This window comes from Schistocerca americana, chromosome 4 (genome assembly GCF_021461395.2).
Source record: "Schistocerca americana isolate TAMUIC-IGC-003095 chromosome 4, iqSchAmer2.1, whole genome shotgun sequence".
Classification (NCBI taxonomy): domain Eukaryota; kingdom Metazoa; phylum Arthropoda; class Insecta; order Orthoptera; family Acrididae; genus Schistocerca; species Schistocerca americana.
Window position 1 is genome coordinate 273,321,335 of NC_060122.1, and position 18,505 is coordinate 273,339,839.

The 18,505-nt window shown below is 40.5% G+C and overlaps 2 pseudogenes; one reads left to right on the forward strand and one right to left on the reverse strand.

Moving 5' to 3' along the window:
- Positions 1–6,289: 6,289 nt before the first annotated feature.
- On the reverse strand, positions 6,290–6,407 carry LOC124614455 (annotated as a pseudogene).
- A 7,133-nt stretch (positions 6,408–13,540) lies between these two features.
- On the forward strand, positions 13,541–13,658 carry LOC124614453 (annotated as a pseudogene).
- The last annotated feature ends 4,847 nt before the right edge of the window (positions 13,659–18,505 follow it).

Consider the following 18,505-nt stretch of genomic DNA (forward strand, 5'->3'; position numbering starts at 1 on the left):
AGGACTTTGCAATGTTAACACAGCAGAACTCACACAGCTGTATAAGTGTAAAGAAATGAAAACAATATTATTGAATCATATGAATGCCTCACTTTTGTTCCGACACAGTTGAAGACTCTAGAGAAAAATTTTACACCTGATGTTCTACATGGCAACTGCACACACAATAACTTTTTGCCGACACTACAACCACCTACACAAGTAAGCTTTCCCTGCGTTACCTTCAAGTACTGCACTTAAACTATTCCTGATTTAAGTGGAAGATCCATACTTCCAACTTTCTTATCAACAGCCTCCAAACGCATACTCTAGACCTCAGGCTATGTTGCAGGTCACGGGCACCACATCAAGATAGCGGGGAAAGGGGGGAGGGGGGCATGTCACTCCCCAACAAGTCGTTACCAATAATTAAATGGCAGAAAATTTACGGGTATAGGACTATTTAACATGGGGATAATGAGATTTTCATTATTCACTCACCGCATTTAATATTTATTTATCATTCCTTTAAGATCGCATAATAACTCCAATTAAACACGGTTCAATCACTCATTCTGTACATTTATTTCATAATGAAGCCGCTTTTAACCTGCATATCCTCTAAGAGTAGTCTTGAATCTTCACGATTCTCTCTCAAGAGCCTTGATGTGGATAGATACGTACAGCAACCAGTAATCAGAGTCGAAACTGCGTCTGCAAAATCACAAGGGTTATCAAACATTTTTGCTGTCACTAATTACATGCAATGTAATTGACAGAGTAGTACTGCTAATACTTCCTGTAATGAAAGCCACTCAGTGGGGGATGTTTCACATTTCCAAGAACGATCTCACTTAAAGTAATTAAGTTCCTCGAAACACTTAGAAACTAACCTCTCGTCTGACGAAGAGTCTAAAGACGCAGTGGCAATTTCTCCAGATCTGTTGACAACGACATTTTGTATTATCGCTACCCTAAGTGACTGAAACGTAGTTCAGATTGAAGCCAACAGAAGAACAAATGTAAAACATACATATTAATGACAGCTTTCTTGAGATGTAATTTTCTGTGTGGACAAGTGTAACTTTTTCATACGGTGATAAATCACAGAAGTCGCAGAAATACCAGTGGTAGAGAGCGGACGGGTAGAAGACCTAGATTCGTTAACTGCGATTCTTAACTGCGGCAAATCAGAGTTAAGAATAACAGATACTAAAAAGTAGCATTCACAGATATCACTGATATCGGAAAATAGCAGTTTAGCCCATCACTAGTTCACAGTCTCTTACAGCGCAACCTCTTTGGCAGAGATGTTGCCCATTATTACTCAGATGCTGTTGAAGCTTTACTTTTCCGCGTAACATCCAAAATATTACTAAAATTACAGTTGTCTGTTTAAAACAAACCCGTTGCATTACCCCTCGGACTCTCTGGCCAGAATTTCGCCTGATGATTTCTGAAGGTTACATAAATTAGGCTGCAAAATTCTACACTAGTCATAAAAAAGGAAAATACAAGAACAAATAATCACATTTAACATAAAAGAAAGACTATAAAATTAAAGTTATTGGTTGGTACTATGTACGTATTTGAAGCTGTAATGCACTGATGCAGAAAGCAGTTCATGCAGTTACATATTAAATGAGAACTTTAAAACTTCAAGCTATGTATGACCCAGTCCTGTGGTAAGAGATATCACTTCATTTATTCACTGCTTTTACAAGAAAAATGTTGCTAACAGTCCATGACAATCATCACTGTAGAATGATGTTTGAAAATCATGGAACAGAAAACCAAAAGTTCTTGATGACAAAATTTTGAATAATACATGAGTTGCAGTACACCCTGTTGACATTAAATGCTATCAAATAGTCCTCAGTAGGAAAGCCTTCTCACTGGCATTCTTCCACACAAAATGTATAACTGAAGATATTGAGGGCAGACTGAGAAGAGGGATACCACTGTTATGTCCATGTTATCACAACCTCAACTGACAATCACTCAATAAACTTTCATTGCAATGTCAGCAAATTGTACCGTCAACATTTCTCATGTGTGTAGTCACTCAAAGCCTCCTATAGTTCAGTCACAGAGAGTGTATATATATATATATATATATATATATATATATATATATATATATATATATATATATATGTGTGTGTGTGTGTGTGTGTGTGTGTGTGTGTGTTTGTGTGTGTGTTTGTGTGTGTGTGTGTGTGTGTGTGTGTGTGTGTTATGATATAAAAAAGTCCGCATCACATTACATGACTTCCTAACCACTACATTGCTCAATTATTAAATGTCTATTATGACACAGGTGTTGACGACAACACCAGTGTTCCTATTCAGAATACTGTTCAATCATTAAGAGCCCACATAATGTCTGCATCTCAGTGCAAAAAAGTACATGTCATATAACCAGTATGAGAAATCTTCCATAGTTACATTGAGAAAAATTATGTTGTACAAAGTGACACTTATTATGTTGGCATTCAAAGGCCATTTTCATAAAATACACAAGAAATATAACTTTAATTTTAGACGAATGTGAGAAAGAGATGTTGCTTTATTTATTCACCTATCGCTAAAAAATTTTTACAGTAATTCATGAAAAATGTTGTGATAATATAACTTTACAGTAATCATCATATAACTACACAATAAATAGAAAATACAAGGTAATACACAAAATATGGCTTGATATAAAAGTGCATAAATGTTGACAATAGTACAACAAATGAAACTGCATGGTAAAACATGTAATGGAAAATTAAAAAAATAAATATTGGTCAATGAGGAAAAAAATTATACTGAATTAGGGAAGGGAAGAAAGGATTGCAATGTTATAGTGTAAATCTTTGAATAAATGTGTTTGTTGACTCATGTGTAAGAGTAAAGACTCTTGCTGACCAGCAGATTGCATTAAGAAAAACGTATATATATATATATATATATATACATATATATATATATATATATATATATATATATATATATATATATATATATACCTCCATTCAACCTTTGTAATACACTCCTGGAAATTGAAATAAGAACACCGTGAATTCATTGTCCCAGGAAGGGGAAACTTTATTGACACATTCCTGGGGTCAGATACATCACATGATCACACTGACAGAACCACAGGCACATAGACACAGGCAACAGAGCATGCACAATGTCGGCACTAGTACAGTGTACATCCACCTTTCGCAGCAATGCAGGCTGCTATTCTCCCATGGAGACGATCGTAGAGATGCTGGATGTAGTCCTGTGGAACGGCTTGTCATGCCATTTCCACCTGGCGCCTCAGTTGGACCAGCGTTCGTGCTGGACGTGCAGACCGCGTGAGACGACGCTTCATCCAGTCCCAAACGTGCTCAATTGGGGACAGATCCGGAGATCTTGCTGGCCAGGGTAGTTGACTTACACCTTCTAGAGCACGTTGGGTGGCACGGGATACATGCGGACGTGCATTGTCCTGTTGGAACAGCAAGTTCCCTTGCCGGTCTAGGAATGGTAGAACGATGGGTTCGATGACGGTTTGGATGTACCGTGCACTATTCAGTGTCCCCTCGACGATCACCAGTGGTGTACGGCCAGTGCAGGAGATCGCTCCCCACACCATGATGCCGGGTGTTGGCCCTGTGTGCCTCGGTCGTATGCAGTCCTGATTGTGGCGCTCACCTGCACGGCGCCAAACACGCATACGACCATCATTGGCACCAAGGCAGAAGCGACTCTCATCGCTGAAGACGACACGTCTCCATTCGTCCCTCCATTCACGCCTGTCGCGACACCACTGGAGGCGGGCTGCATGATGTTGGGGCGTGAGCGGAAGACGGCCTAACGGTGTGCGGGACCGTAGCCCAGCTCCATGGAGACGGTTGCGAATGGTCCTCGCCGATACCCCAGGAGCAACAGTGTCCCTAATTTGCTGGGAAGTGGCGGTGCGGTCCCCTACGGCACTGCGTAGGATCCTACGGTCTTGGCGTGCATCCGTGCGTCGCTGCGGTCCGGTCCCAGGTCGACGGGCACGTGCACCTTCCGCCGACCACTGGCGACAACATCGATGTACTGTGGAGACCTCACGCCCCACGTGTTGAGCAATTCGGCGGTACGTCCACCCGGCCTCCCGAATGCCCACTATACGCCCTCGCTCAAAGTCCGTCAACTGCACATACAGTTCACGTCCACGCTGTCGCGGCATGCTACCAGTGTTAAAGACTGCGATGGAGCTCCGTATGCCACGGCAAACTGGCTGACACTGACGGCGGCGGTGCACAAATGCTGCGCAGCTAGCGCCATTCGACGGCCAACACCGCGGTTCCTAGTGTGTCCGCTGTGCCGTGCGTGTGATCATTGCTTGTACAGCCCTCTCGCAGTGTCCGGAGCAAGTATGGTGGGTCTGACACACCGGTGTCAATGTGTTCTTTTTTCCATTTCCAGGAGTGTATTTGATTCACGTATTTCCTTTACCTCACGTCTGTCTACAAAATTCTGTAACCCTACTAGTATATGCTGTCATACGAACATTCTTTCCACTCATAACTGTAGTTCATTAATCACTGTAATATTTACTCTAATATTTTTCGCATTGCGCATAGTATTTCTTTTATTTCTCTTAAAACTACAGTAACCTAGTTGAGCTCATTTATACTAACTTAGTTCTAATTAAATTAACCCTAAGGAAAAGAAAAACGCAAAGGGCAGGTCATAAAATGTGCACATGACAATAAAAAAAAATTAAGAGTACACAACATAACTATCATATGTAGGCCTATATCATGAAGAAATATAAAAGAAAATTAATGAAAAATGTCAGTTGTCAGTCATTCAAAACACAATAGCAGATAAAAAATGAAAAAAATTGATGTAGTATTGTAGAAAAATTAAAGAAACGTATTAGAAAAAGTAGCACGTTAGACACATAGGCAGATAAATGTTACGACAAAAAGTTTCGCTTGGAATAAAACATAATGTATATAAACATCGTCAGAAAAAAAATCGCTTGGACAACCATGAGCTATTGAACAAAACTGTGGTAGTGGAGTCACATTTGCTGCAAAGAAAAGTTGAATGAATTAAAACATATATCATCAAGTTGTCAAAGTGTACTAAAGACAAAGAAAATTTGCATATCACTCATAGGCAAAGAAAAATCTCATTCTACTAAACAGTTTTCAAATAGCCTATCCTTCCATAAAAATCTACCCCTGTTCTTTCTTTACCTCAAATTAATCCATTAAAACAAAATCACTCCACGAACTTCTTATAAGCAAAAGAATTACAAGTCCCTACAAAATCACTAACACTTCACTAACTTACTCAAAACTCTCCCAGAATAATCCATAAAATCTGCACAAACTCCATGTCTTCAACCTCATACTATAATCCTCATAAACCCAATAATCGTCTCAAAATATTCATAATATCATCATTATAAGCATCATCATCATAAAAATCTCAATAGTCATTCACTTCTCTCTTATGTACTAAATATCTGAAAGAAAAAAAAACTTGTCAGAATTTGTAAATAATCGTATAATCTCATCATCCTAGTTCAATTAATTACCTGAAAACAAAGACACTTGTAGATCGTTTTCATTATACTTTAACACAAAATGGGCTAAAATCCAATGTAAGCATGAATGCAGTCAAAAACCTGCCTGCAGTTAATCCTTTCTTCTTTATGGAGCACAAAGATGGTGCAAATTATTCATTTTCTTACATCTTTGCAGCCGGCCCGAGTGACCGTGCGGTTCTAGGCGCTACAGTCTGGAACCGAGCGACCGCTACGGTCGCAGGTTCGAATCCTGTCTCGGGCATGGATGTGTGTGATGTCCTTAGGTTAGTTAGGTTTAATTAGTTCTAAGTTCTAGGCGACTGATGACCTCAGAAGTTAAGTCGCATAGTGCTCAGAGCCATTTTGAACATCTTTGCATACGGCTCTAATCTGTTAATTCTGTATTATATTGCTGCATAAGAAAAATTAAACTGAATGGCTGATTAAAAATGTATGTTAATTTTATGAACTCTTCTGAATGAATTTACAAAATATTTCTCCGTAAATGAAAAATGAAACTAAACTAAACTAAACCTCTCCCGAACAGGCCATGAAGGCCCAACGGTACCGATCGGTCGCCATGTCATCCTCAACCCACAGGCGTCACTGGATGGTGATATGGAGGGGCATGTGGTCAGCACACCACCCTCCCGGCCGTATGTCAGTTTGCGAGACCGGAGCCGTTACTTCTCAATCAAGTAGCTCCTCAGTTTGTCTCACAAGGGCTGAGTGCACCCCGCTTGCCAACAGCGCTCGGCAGACCGGATGGTCACCCATACAGGTGCTAGCCCAGCCCGACACAGCTTAACTTCGGTGATCTGACGGGAACCGGTGTTACCACTGCGGCAAGGCCGTTGGCGTAAATGAAGAATAATGCAAGGAAATTATTGCGGGCACGCATTACGGACTACACAGATCCGCCATCACAAGATACAACTTGACTCCTCTCTGTCTCCAAGACTGCACTCCACTCACAACAAAAGGTTCTACTAACAGTCTCTCGCAGCGCAACCTCTTTCGCAGAGATGTTGCCCGCTATTGAAGCTTTACTTTTCGCGTGACGTCCAAAATATTACAAAAATTACGATTTTCTGTATAAAACTAAATCCTTGCAACCATTATGTACACTGATGAGCCAAAACATTATGATCACTGCCCACGAGAAGTTGAATGCCTCCTGGTGGTGTTGCGTGCACGTGACGCAGTAAGGAAAGAATGTGAGCGAAGGAGAGACGAATGGGTCGTCGTGACAGCGAAGATACGGGCCGCAAATGTGGAAATCCACTGAGGTAAGCGGTTTTGACAAAGGGCACGCTGTAGTGGCGCTACGGCTGGGAACGAGAAGCTCTGAAACGGCGAGCTGGTCGCTTATTGGCATACTACTGTCTCGAGCACCTATGGAAAGTGGTTGAAGTATGCTGAAATAACGAGTAGGTCGTATAATATTGGACGACGTCGTCTCATCACAAAACGTAGAGGTCGGAGGATACCCCAATGTGTAATCCAGGATAGGCAGCGATTTATGGCAGATCTGACGACAGGGACTATGCTGTTGCAGGCACAAGCGTTTAGGAGCATAACGTTCAAAGGCCACTTTTGAAGATGGAGCCCGGCACGCACGACCCCTACATACTCCTGTGTTGACAGAACGACATTGTCAGTTATGATTGCCGTGAGCACAGCATCACTGAGTTTTCATCTTGGATCAATAGAAACGTGTCGCCTGACGGATGAGTGGCATTTCTTGTTACACCATGTAACGTAGCAAGTTATTTCGAGATGACATTCATTGCAGTAAAGCATGCAGCCGTGTAGCCCGGTGGCTGCAGGATTGTGTCTTCGCTATGACTCACAGCGCAGCTGATGCTTTTAGCCATGAGAACGGTCTCCAGTAACATCTAGTAGGAACGTAAATTCACACCCCCGAGGAACCTAAATCAACCGTAGTAATTATCATCCCATTTTGTTCAAACTTGGTACACAATCTTTTGTTATTAAGTAAAGGAGCCCATAAAAATTTCAGACTTCTATCTACTATAACTCCGGACATTGAGAAAATTACTTAAATGTCCAAAAACTGACACTTATGTTTCAAAACTCAGTTAGGAACAATAGCAGTTTGTCTTTTATTACCATCTAAAATCATAACCAGAGTTCTCAATGTATAAAATCACTTAATTGGAATTTTTCTTGTCAAAACTTAAATTACTCTGCATTTCGTAGTCTAAAAAATCATTCAAAATTATCTGCTTATTTTTTGTTGTGCATATACATGGGAATGAATGAGAGAGTGTCTGTGGGACATACGAAAAAACTTAATACTATGTTATGTAAAAACTTATGAAATTGAATCGTGGGAAAATTGTGGTGCAACCACGAAGCTGATGACGTATGGCGATGTGTGCTTGCTTTTGTAAGAGAGCAGTCGCAATAGAAGTCGGAAGTAGAATAAGTTTCTAAATTAATTTAAAGAATATTTTGCATTTCGGTCTATTTTATTAATTATTATATTAGAAATTGGCATTGGAATGACGTAAATGATTTTCTGATTAGTGATTGGCTCAGGCAAGTTTTGCCGTGAAAATCTTATAGAAGGATCATTCTGATTGATCATTCAAACCATTAGCCAATCAAAATTAAGCTCTTCCCGTGCAACAGAAAGTAAGATAGGCATAGAGTGGGGTGGCATCGGGGGAGTCGTTCGCCAACCTTCGTACCTGTAACATCATGATAAATGTCGCCGAGAAAATAACTTGTAAAATGAAGAACTGTTGAGTTCCTTGCTGATAGGAAGGGTCGTGACTTAGGCAGTTTAAGTTACGAACATTGTGAGGACAATTTGATTAATTAATTGATGTGTTAAGAGCGTGTGATATTTCGGTTTTAGTGAAATTTCACATGGCATATTCCGTATACTTTATGGAATACTTGGGCGAGCACTTCTAACTTTGAAGACCACTGATACGACCGAACTTTCAACTCGCTACAGTAGTGGATCAGTAACTGTCAGATCGAACATTAATCGGGTCGGACTGGTTGCTTTATTCGTGTGAGAATATTTTGTACAGCCTGTGAGATGGGAATAGTGGAGCAGTTACACTAGGAAATTCGGACTTGACAGCAAATTTATGTGCTTCCTTAAGAATAAAAACCAGTTTACTAAAATTTCCGATGGCTTATTGCAGGTAAACTGCATTTACCCATCACCCGAAATTTGTAAAAATGAACTTACAGGAACTGATTCGCAACTTGAGTTTCGCGGCCTCTGTGTGGTAGGTATTAGGTCGTGGTTTCATCAACGCTGCTTTACACGGCCTAATAAGTATCTATTACTGCAGAGCGAAGGGACGTCGTAAGGAAGCCGTACTGAGGTAGGAGGACAATGAATGAGAGAGAGTGTACGATCGAGTAACGAGGACAAAACCCGCCCCGCCGCAACCAGGTCGGTGGTTGGATCCTAACACGCCATCATTCAGGCGAATGGCTGCACGAAACGTGCACCACGCCACGTATGCAGGCCGGTAAGGGCAGAATTATCCATGGGGTACACTGAGTTGTGATCTATGATGGTAATCCGAAGCATCATGTCAGCAGTGAACTATGTGAATACTATTGTGGACCATCCGCACCTCTTCATGCTTCAGGTCTCTCCCTACGATGATGACATCTGCCAACAGGATAACTGTCTGTGTTGCAAGGTCAGAATAGTCAGAATAGTGCTACAGTGGTTTGAGTTGCATTATAATGAACTCACATTGTAGTCTTTCCCAGTAAATGTGCCTGATCTGCACCAATTGGAACACATATCACGAGCCAGCTGCGTGCCCCTAAACCACCATCCCGTAATTTGCGGGAAATGCTTGACCTGTGCTAAGACGTTTGGTGCTACATATTTGAGGAATCCTGTCACGGACTTGTAGAATCCGTGCCAAGCAGAATCTCTGCTGTACTGTGTTAGAAAAATGGAACAACAGGCTATTATACAGATGGTCATAATGTTTTGGTTTATCAGTGTATGTTCTCGCAGCGAACGACACCTTAAATTCTGTTTGCTAGGAAATCTTCGACATCATTGATTACTTAGTTCGTATTGCTTAAAAATGTATTTTAGTTACTGACAGTAGGGAACTACATCCAAATGTATTGTAAATTTGACGAACAAAGCAACAGTATTTCTAAGGAATCAGTGATTTCACTATTGAAGAACTAACAAGGAAGAGAGCTGTACGTCCGACAGATTATCTGTGATGTGATGATGAGCCGAACAATCACCACGCTGTGGAACTACATTGCGCTACAGAGTGGAACCGCGCGACCGCTACGGTAGCAGGTTCGAATCCTGCCTCGGGTGTGGATGTGTGTGATGTCCTTAGGTTGGTTAGGTTCAAGTAGTTCTAAGTTCTAGGGGACTGATGACCTTAGAAGTTAAGTCCCATAGTGCTGAGAGCCATTTGAACCATTTTGAACTACATTGATTTTATTAAGGAACGAATCCACACGTTAAAAAGAGTGCATCGCGATTTTCTGTGTGTCTCTGAGACGAGAGTGACACGGAAATTACTGAAAATTAGCTCCTTTATAGCTGTTCACGAAAATTCGTATACATGGAATTTATTTTTATGTTATAAAACTTCTTAGCAGACAACGTTTGAAGTAGTGTGATTGGGGACATGAATGCAGAGTTTGTTTGCTTCACTAACATGGGAGAGAGCCACGAAGAGTTGGCCGTGCGAAGAGCGACTAACACTAGGGTCCACACCAGTGACACATCGCCTGGTCTGTGCTTTGTTTACGGTCGTGGTGTAACGTCAACTTTGAAACTAAATGGTGAGTTATTAGAAATAAGCAGAATTCAGAGCTTAAAAACTCTTTCGCTGCGACGCTTTCCGGTCAGAATTTCCGTTTCTATCATGTGGCGTTGGAGAGAAGTAAGTTTAAATCTCAGTGAGTGAAGGGCTCTGAGAAGCGAGATAATGCTTGACTCTCGATCAGGGTTTCATCATCCCTCGTGTTCGGAAGGAGTTTGCAAAGGGCAAGTTGAAGCCTGATGTTTCGAGCAAGCCTCGCCTCACCATCTTTATTGGATTCTTGAGATCACGTAGACCACAATCTTTTAGCCGTTCTGGAGTATTCAGAAAAATTTGCTCGTCTTCTAGGCATTTTTATTCATTAACAAAAGTAAATCAAAATATAATGAGCAGGCACCCAAATCACAAATGAAATTAAATATTTCGTTTTTCCTAGCAAAAAATATAAATGAAACCTGTCGAGAGAAGCACAGCAATGCCGTTAAATTTTAAATACGCAAAATTAAATCAATAAATCCACATATAGAAACCAAATAAATTCAATGTTAGTTTGTATTCGTAAAGATAATACTGTGGGGCTTAATTTTGTCAATTAGGTAAACATCCGAAAACACTTCTGTCAATCAGGTAAAAAAAAACTTTAACTGGAAAGTTTCTTAGGAAAGAAATCAAATACAAATAAAACCTGTAGAAAGAAGGAAGGTTGTTATGTTTTTTAATAGTCACAGCGAAATCAGTAGATCTATATACCCTAACCAAGTAAATTCGCTGTTAATTTGAATTCGTAACAATAATATTGCGGTGCTTAATTCTGTCGCTGCCATAAACGTCCGAAAGTAAAACTGTCACAGAGTTAAAAACCTAACAGTTACCTGACGTAATAGGTTGTGAGCAGACGATTTTTAGGTTTAGATTACGATATCTTTTTCTTCGTGTTCCGATTCTGATGAAATGAAGTCTGTGTGTTGCCCAAGTTACGCTCAAGTTACCTGTGAATATCCCATGAAAATCCGTCAAGTAGGTTTGGAAATCAACGTGTTCAAACAGACAAACACGGCAGTTTCAAATAAAATTTTAATTCATGATCTCCTTTTTTTCCGATCCCATTTTGATGAAGTAAGGCCTATAGGTTGTCGCAAGCTACTCTCAAGTTAACCTGTGAAAACCCCATGAAAATTCATGCGGTAGTTTCGGAGATTAGAGTGTTCGAACAAGCAGACAGGCACGACGATTTTAGGTAGAACTTTAAATCATGATATCTCTTTTCTTCCTGATCCGATTTTGATGAAATAAAGCGTATACACTGCCCCAAGCTACGCTCAAGCCACCTATGAAAACCCCATGAAATTCGTCTAGTAATTTTGGAGATTAGCGTGTTCGAACAGACACGGCCATTTTAGTTTTATTATTAGTATGTATTATTTCCTCTGTAAAAAGTGATTTTGGGCTTGGTTAATTTTAAGACAACGCCTTTGAAATCATAATTATTCGCGGTCACCAAGACGGCGGTGACGATTAGAGAAACTCCTGGTTTGAAGAAGGACACCAGCACTGCAGGGTCCACTACCTGGGAGGTAGCTGGCTGTCTAGCCAGATAAAGGCAACAGATCTCAAGAGATCCCTCGGAACTGACTGGTAAGACAGACATACGTTTTAGCAAGAACGGTAGTTTAGGGTGGCAACAGCGAATTGTCTATTGTTTTCATGCTGGAACCGAGTTTTTAAATAAGACCCATCAGGGTCCTTCAGCCTCACTTTCTTTTGTGCTCTGGAACAGTCAATACGTAGAGTCCGTGTCCATCACAATGGCCATCAGCACAATACGACAATACTCAACGCCCTACAGCTACATAAGCCGCCAACATTGTACAATGTCACTCCTCTTGTTAGCTTTTCTCTGTTAATCTTATAGGCGCTTCATTGATCACATTTTTGTAATTTTTATTGTAGCTGATACTTGACAATGTGTGAACTTGATACTGAATAGTAGTGCACTCTTTCCTCCCGATTACAGTGTTTAATAACCGTAGTACTGCCCATTAACAAATTTTGTTCGGTAGTGACACTAATCTTAAATCGTCCGACAAATATCTCAACCACATGGCTTAAACTACAGCCCCCGAGAGCAGATCTTAACTCGCCTCCCAGGAAGTGACATTCTGCCCTAAAACAGAATCTTGTAACCACTCTAACCACTGATTAAATTCTGTGCAGTATTTTAGTTAATCAGTTGAACAAAATCGTACACAAGGAAAGGTCTTGCCTAAGGAAAGGATGGATGGACCTCACAAATTACCTCGTTCCAAAGATATGAAATGTTCTTCGAATGTACAGCCTAACGGAAGAGCAACAGTTCTTCATGCTTACAAAATGTTACACTATTATGTACTGTTGGATTCCAATAAAAAGGTGGTGAAGGATTGCAAGAAAACTTAATCGCTCGCTACTTATTGATTAACGAAAGAGGTGGTTTTGTTTGGAAGCACGCAACAGATTGAATTCTCCATGTAACGTTAATTCATTTGTGTTGAACATGAACAGCTCTGTCTGCTTTTTTCGTACCCGTATCTACGTCATGGCGAACTATCCCATTTGGGACTCTCCTGGGAGATATTCTGGGCCTGCTTAACATAATCTCCCTCAACGTAGGCGAACCTACATTTATTGCAGATTCTATACAGGGTGGTCCATTGATAGTGACTGGGCCAAATATCTCACGAAATAATCATCAAACGAAAAAACTACAAAGAACGAAACTCGTCTAGCTTGAAGGGGGAAACCAGATGGCGCTATGGTTGGCTCGCTAGAAGGCGCTGCCATAGGTCACTTCGAAAAGAACAGACACCATATATATGTAATTAAGGCGAAGACGGCCAATGATTGCTTCAGTGCAGATGCACTCGAACGCCACACCTCGGTACCGTTGGTCTTCCGTTCGTCGAAACCACGAAATTCGTGAGTTGACGAACCATAGACAACTATGTTAGTACTTCCACACATACTATTTGCCAGCTCTCTGTGTCCGATCCCCGACAGTCCTGCACGTTCTAAGCAACATCTCACGGAGAGCGAAACGGACAGTCCTTTGTTTCTATCGTTCCTTAGACCGGTCGAAGATGGACAATAGATGCATCGTATATTCATCTGCACCTCCACTAGTTCTACGTCACCTTAACACGATTCAGCCAACGGCCTTGCTGCAGTGGCAACAACGGTTCCCGTCAGATCACCGAAGTTAAGCGCTGTCAGGTTAGGCTAGCACTTGGATGGGTGACTATCCGGTCTGCCGAGTGCTGTTGGCAAGCGGGGTGCACTCAGCCCTGATGAGGCAAACTGAGGAGCTACTTGATTGAGAAGTAGCGGGTCCGGTCTCACAAACTGACATACGGCCAGGAGAGCGGTGTGCTGACGACATGCCCCTCCATATCCACATCCAGTGATGCCTGTGGGCTGAGGGTGACACGGCGGCCAGTTGGTACCTTTGGGCCTCTATGGCCAGTGCGCGAGGAGGAGTTTAACACGATTCAGCAACGCGGAATGTGTCAGGCTACTGATGTGTTCCCCACCAGTCCAATTGTGAAGCTCTTTATGGAACTTAACGAAATACCGCTGTTATTTGGGCTCGATGTCATCCTCTGCAAATAAATTTTTCGACTGTACTTCATACCCAGCCAAACATCTTATACTTCCATTTTTGATAACACCTCTGACCGTCCATACGAGGCAAGCCATACTTCGTTGTTGCCTACCCGCACCAATTTATTCTCAGTGTAATGAACCACTGATGTTGGACAACCATCACAGTATCGGTGTTTTTTCCTTTACCCGTGATCTTGCGGTGACGTCTTTGATTTGTAATTAAAACGTTCCCGGTCCTGGGTTCGAAACTCGCCACAGCTTAAATTTTGATTAATAATCAGCATTGGCGGCCGAAGACTTCCAGCATACTCTCATTCTGCCAACGGCCTTGTCAAAGAGGGCGCAGGAGCAGACAGAGGTTATAACGATATGTTTACGTAATGTGTATACATAAACATACAGTTATAAATGTCCCCGTTCGTAGCCGCTAATTATAACAATATGTTTACTTTTGTGCTGTAACATATAGCTATAATCAGCGGTGGAAACATATTTGCGAACGCCGACCGTGTGCGGCTGTTTCTTGTTGGATAGTCTGATCAGTCGGAAGTTGCATTGCGGAAGAGAGTAAATGCCTATTCAAAATATAATTATTTTTGGATAGCTCAACATGAATTTCCTAAGGGACCGTAGTTTATCATGCATTTACCAATAGAATATGGCGCGGAGAAAATATTTCGCCGCATACAACTTCCGTCCGATTTCGACGAAAGAATTCGTGACTGTGAACTCTCTATTTGGCAGAAACATAAAGAAAATTAAATAACTTCATGAAGGAGTGAGACATAGATTCTATATTAAATAAATAGTCCATACACCAGTTCCATTTAAATCTGAATTTATGGCAATTAATAGACGAACTTACACTGCAATGAAGGATTTAACATGGATGCCGTTTTGACTGGCACTTCTCGTAATGAAAACAATTCCTTTGACGTTTTCACATACACGTCGCACAATAAATCTACTGCTAGGCACTTTTAGTATTACACATTTACTTTACACTAGAACAATATTATTTTTAACAATAATAATACGGCGGCAAGACATGCGCGTCCGACACACGTTACAGGAGACAAGAGAAGAATGAGTCACTGTTCATCGAGAATGTCTCGTACATCAAAAAAAAAAATGTGTAAAAAAGTGTTCTTCTTCTGTCCGTTTTTCGCGCCGCGGTTTTCAATGTCAATAACTCACAGCATCTCTGACGGCGCTTCGACAATAAACAAGTTACGTCACAGGTCGTTCACCTTTTACATTCTCGCAACATTATTTGCTGACTGTAGCTGTTGCCGAGCGACTGCTCGATTAGTGAATGATTTAAAATGATAAGGCAATCACATAATGTTACATTGCCTTCCATGGGAATCTTGGAAATCAAGAAGATTACCAAGATTCACATGTCGCCGTTAACATTATGGGATTGAGTACTTTACTGATTTACATTGATCAAACACAGTATTCCTGCCATTTGATTATTAGGATTACACAGCCATTTGATTATTAGGATTACACAAATATGGTGATCTCTCATTCATAGACAAAGTCAGTTCTTAAGGTAAAGATACACAAAAAAATTTAAAAACTAAGACAGTAAATCTACGAAGTTTACAATAGACATTATACATTATACTCATTACAGTCCTTTTTTTTTTACAGAGTTCATACCGACCATCTTTGTGGCCTCAAGTTATTGTCCAGAGCTCATAGGCTCTTTGCTCCTGAAAGAAAACACATAGGATTCATCTTTTTATACGCACATAATTCTCACACAATTCTCACACATGGAATTTCTCACACGTGTCCATTTTTATACACATATACTTCTCACACATGGAATTTCTCACACGTGTCCATTTTCCATTGCTCACTAGTTGTTATAATTTTTACGCTTTCATTGTTTGTGTATTGACAGGAAAGTTAAAATTTGATTCTTCTCCAGGTGAAGCTTATGCCTTGAGAAGTTGGATCGCTACTTTGCGGTCTCCGAGTAGAAAACTTTTCATCAGCTCTGGCGGGCGAGTCTCACTCGCACATTACGTACACACGTTACATGTAACAAAAAATATAAATACCCATTAGTCTAAAAACTAAGCTTAAATCTATTTTAGGACTTGGGATTCATAGGAATTTGACTTTGTCACTATTCGCGTGTGGTTTGGCTGTTCGCATTTCATCCACGGGATATAATATTAGCAGAGTATGTGATATGTTGTGAACTCATATAAGAGTCTTTTATTTTAGGAGCGGTTTTCATGGAAAGTCCGTTTCGTTGAACTGCAGCGGGAGTGCTGTGCTAGTACATCACTTTAAATTTAGCGCGTTTGTTGCGTCGATGGACGTTGACACAGGCTGATTGTTAAAGCCGAATCGCAACTCGAGGCGCTCACTAGCCTCCTCGCGGTATTTCAGCTTTTCCGCGCACGGTTCAGTGAACACGTTGCGCCGATGGTGTTGTGGTATTTTGTGGTTTGCTGAGCTGGCGCGGAGGGACGAGGATTACCAGGGACAGAGACTCCATTGAAACCATCCCTGTCTCCACATTTTCCAGCCGATTTTGAAGATTTTAAGGTAGGCTAGCGCTCGCACTTTGCAAAGCAGCTAACAAACTTGGTTTCCGATGCACTGCATGTAATCACATCACCGCCTTCGGTTACACAACCGGACTATCATTGTCCGTCGGCCTATCTGCACGTTTAACACTTTTTATCTTCATCGTGAATGAAATTATCACTTACTTATAACAACGATGCATTGCTTCGTGTCTGCGGCAGACTTCCACAGCATTTTAAGCCTTCACTTATACACTACTATGTACACAATTTTTTTTTTTTTTTTACATTTTATAATCAAATAGTTTGTCTCACTTTGAAGCTTGCTAAGTGAGAGCTTTGATTATCATGTCCATTTCAATTTCTGTTGCTTTGTTGGTAACTACCTTAACATTTCGCTTTACATTGTTCCTCATCTTTCACTAAGACTAATTATGCTTTTAGTTCACAGTCACAATACATTAGTTTCTCCGATCTGTTAGCAATTATTATTATTTTAATTCATTTCAACCGTTCTTTCTATTTATTAGCTTCATTAAAGTTATCACTGTCATTTCAACAAAAATTCTCTTTTTACTAGATGTGAGGATCAATCAGTCACATTTGATCGCCCTCTCACATGAGAACAGAACACCATTCAAGAAAGTATTCAAATTCCTTATCGCGATCTCGGTTTCCGTCTCGGATTGACTTTAAAAGGAAAAATAAAGACATTTCAAAACTAGCTTTTCCCGATTTCGTTCACGCGTTTCCTTTTCAAAATCGTATGCCAAACCAGCCTTTCCACGTCAACCGCATTTCTCAATCTGTGACGTCAAGTCTACGGGACGGGTTTAGGCGGGTTAGGGTATTTAAACAAATTCAGAAGAAAGACATAGGTATAATAATACATAGAAGAAGAAATCTAGCAAACAACTCCTTGTTCCTTATGACTTAGAAATTAATTTCCCTTTGCGCCGTACGTCTGCGTACGCGCTCCAATTAAGAACTAGTTGCGTTGTTTTGCCTGCTGTTTCATTGTCATTTTATTCTCGCCTTAACGCCTTCTTGCACTACACTGCTTTGACCTCTATATATGACCTTAAGTCATCATTGCTTTGTCCTTGCCACTTGCGCTCTTATACTTGGTATTTATTTCACTTATGGCTTTGAATGTATCTGTCCTGCGTATTGCAATTACAATTAATGCTACTTTGTTTATCTAGCTGAAGGATAGCGCTTTCGTGGTCATGTTGGTACTTACAAGTAACTCACATGCTTCGTAAACATTACGTTATTTTAATGCAGAGATGAACCTGTTCCAGATTTCTATGTACATTGGAACTTAATCTAGACATAGCTGACTTAGAAACTAGTTACTTGTTTTCCTTTTTAGTGGGATCAGGAACCAATAATTGTCAAGCGACCCTTGTCCTTGACGAAAATAAATTTCGTTTCTGGATCATTGCTCCTTGAACTTAAAAAAAATTCTTACATACTATGTTTTATTTTCACTTCTTCAGCATTTCATATCGCAGAAGCCGGCTTGTTAGGCACATCCTTCGCTTTATATTTCATTTTTCTCTCTTAAATATTATCTCCTTAAAACTAAATCTTAAAACTAGAGTTCTTGGAGTTGATCACTTTCTTTGTTAAACAAGAATTTTTTTTCATTTATCAGCTTGTCTGTACTTAAATTATGGCTCAAGATAACATATTTTAAATTGTCTGCTGTATAGCAAGATAGACTCACTGTCGTGTAATATATTCTAAGCCCTTTTTTAACGAAGTCAAATCAGTTGTCATTTAGTCACTAGCGGCTAACCTTCTCTTGTCATTATAAAGCTTTCCTTTTGACTTATTCTGTAACATGATATTTTTTAAGATCAGAGTGATGGTATAACCCTTTTATTTTTCCATTTGCGGGATCAGAAATCAGATAACAACCTGTATGCGGTATACGAAGGATCTCGTAAGGT